The following is a 2643-nucleotide window of genomic DNA, read 5'->3' as shown; positions in this document are numbered from 1 at the left end:
GGGACGAAGACACCAAAATAAGACTCGCCATTTAGTACAAGAGCAGGCCAGCTAGTAGCGGTGTAATGAAAGAAAGCGTGAGAGCAGAATAAAACCAACTAAAGCGCACCAGTATATTACATAAATTGAAATATCCGTACGGAGAACGCCGGCACAGTAACTCGGCTGATAATAGAATGATTATGACATCTCCATCACGACACATGACAGCGCACCTGCAGGAGGGACCGCCAGACCAGCATGCGCACAAAACCCACAAATATAATCCCTATGCTCCGACCTAGCATCTGGCCCATTTTTCAGTTATGGATGACGCTGAAAAATGTATATATATATATATATATATATATATATATATATATATATATATATATATATATATATATAAATGATGCGAAGAGCATGTTCTCAAAAACAAGTGGGTCATATCTGGCGATTTTGGGGGGATCCTGTCTATGTCTCATGTCAGGGTGCCCCTTGTTCACGTTATACCCCCTCCCCCCTTGCCAAGGTTCTGTCTGTGCCCTTGCCCGTGCCTCTGGTTTTCCGGATTCGTAGCTTAACCACTACACAATCGGCACCCCGTAAAGATATCATTAGCTACATTAATCTCATATCTAAGTCGGCAAAGTGACGTTAATTAATCGGCAGCTTCTTCCGACCTCCTTTTTTGCGCACGTCTTAAGCTAATATCGTCATAGATTTGGAGACACTCTGTCACGGTCTCGAATGCTTGTGATCAAGGCAATTGGAAAACCACAGGATCAGTTGCAGTTTGCTAACATTTACAACTGCATCACCTGCTTATTTCCATCCCGACTTTTAACTTGTACCTTTTCAATGCCTTCACCTGCGATCTTTGCTGACATATACCACATAATTTGCCTCAGTTGACGCATTATTCCACCATCTGCGTTCGCTTCGAGTCACTGAACTGGTACTGCGCACTTACTTATATTCCAATTTTGCCTGCCTCATGCAAATTACATGCCGTTCTGTACTGGTCAGTTGACGTGAGTGATGGTTCACAGCTATTAACCAGACACCTATATATGGCCCGAGTTCAACACGCCAGAGCGGTTAGTCACGCCTCTCAGGTTGTACTTGTCGTCATGCTGTTTTCATGCTGTAGAATCGTTTCGTTATCAATATTAATCGTTTCATGTTGTGGAATTGCTGCGAGAATCGTTTCAGAGGCGCCACAAGGATGCACGGATGCGCCAGGACACCCCTCAAATCGGGAGTTCTTGGAGCGCTTCCGGCGTGGTATCCCATGGAGCAGGTGAGCTATTCATCTCCATTAAACACATCTCCCTTGGTAAAAAGCCCGCAATCGTACATCGTCTGCTTTGGACGCGTTCGGAGGGCTCATGTCCCAGGATTTCCCGACCATTGCGGACGCTTGGCCGCAGACTGCGCACCGTATCGTGGACTTAAGCTGCCCGACAAGCAGGTCAGAAACTTGGAGAAAGACGTTCCCGCACCGGGAATCGAACCCGGGCCTCACGGGTGAGAGCCGTGTATCCTAGCCACTAGACCATGCGGGATGTTCCACGTTACGATACGGGTCCTGTCAGCAATGATATGCTAATGATAAGGAACGGTTCTTCACCCCAATATCTCCATCTGCAACCAGGCACGCGGGTGTAACCATGCTGCCAACGGAGAAATCATGATACGTGAACCTCCTCACTCACTGACTTTCGGGGTATGTATAGACGACAAAAGCGTGACTTGACCCCATTTAATCGGAAGTGTCGGGTCAACTGTCCGAGCAATTAGAGATCATACATGTGAAGGCTCCGCGTGTTAAGGTCCTATGCTACTGAAAACCCCAAACGCACGGCAATTCACCAAAGAAGATGTGCTTGATGGAGATGAAAAGCTAACGTGCTCTGTGTGCCAGCAACGCCGCAAACACTCCACGAACTTTATAATTCAGAGGTGTCCTTGTACTTGTACTTGCAGTCCCTTTGTAATTTTTCTTCCGGTACGGAGTTGTCACTACGGCGACATAATATACATTGTGTGGTCCGTTAGAAGATATATTATCCGTGTAAAGATGTACAGTACCCATAAAACATATCAGTATTTCAAAAAAGCAAATCACTTACGGTAACCACCCAGTGTCTCCTTGACAAGAGGAGAGTAATAAATGATCGACAGTTGGTGGGGGAGAGAAGGCATTTTTGTCTTGTTTTGGTTGCTATAGAGACATTTTGGACATAAGTAACAATTTCGGCGCTATGGAATGAAGAAGTGTTGAGAAGGGTTGGGGTATCGCTACATGCACCTGAGAGTCCTCCGCCGAGACCTAGTCCGCTCCGCGACCCCTATGCGGGGTATGTGCGGGCGCTCGGACGGGGCTCCCACCAGGGGCACTCAACAAGCGCCCGGCTGGCGGACTCCATTTGAACAGAAGCTGAAGCACCCCAATCGCTAAGGTAATGAAAAATACTTTGTCACCGTCACATCCATATTATACCTTTTAGGCTAGCCGAGAAGAAACACTACGGTGATGAATTCATTATTTTTTTTTTAACTCCAAGGAAACACGGAAAAACATAAAACACTCATGAATTACAAGCTAAAAATGGATACACATCCAACCCGATTAGAGAGGCCAATGATAAAATTATCACG

General features: G+C 46.1%; 1 non-coding gene across 1 annotated transcript; it reads right to left on the bottom strand.

Moving 5' to 3' along the window:
- Positions 1-1475: 1475 nt before the first annotated feature.
- Positions 1476-1547, bottom strand: TRNAE-CUC (transfer RNA glutamic acid (anticodon CUC)). The gene has a single exon. It is a non-coding gene; the product is annotated as a tRNA-Glu (tRNA).
- Positions 1548-2643: the final 1096 nt, after the last annotated feature.

The sequence above is a fragment of the Pollicipes pollicipes genome, unplaced genomic scaffold (assembly GCF_011947565.3).
Source record: "Pollicipes pollicipes isolate AB1234 unplaced genomic scaffold, Ppol_2.1 Scaffold_4002;HRSCAF=4701_pilon_pilon_pilon, whole genome shotgun sequence".
NCBI classification, from domain to species: Eukaryota; Metazoa; Arthropoda; class Thecostraca; order Pollicipedomorpha; family Pollicipedidae; genus Pollicipes; species Pollicipes pollicipes.
The sequence above is the reverse complement of the archived record's forward strand: the minus strand, read 5'-3'. Positions and strand labels throughout refer to the sequence as shown.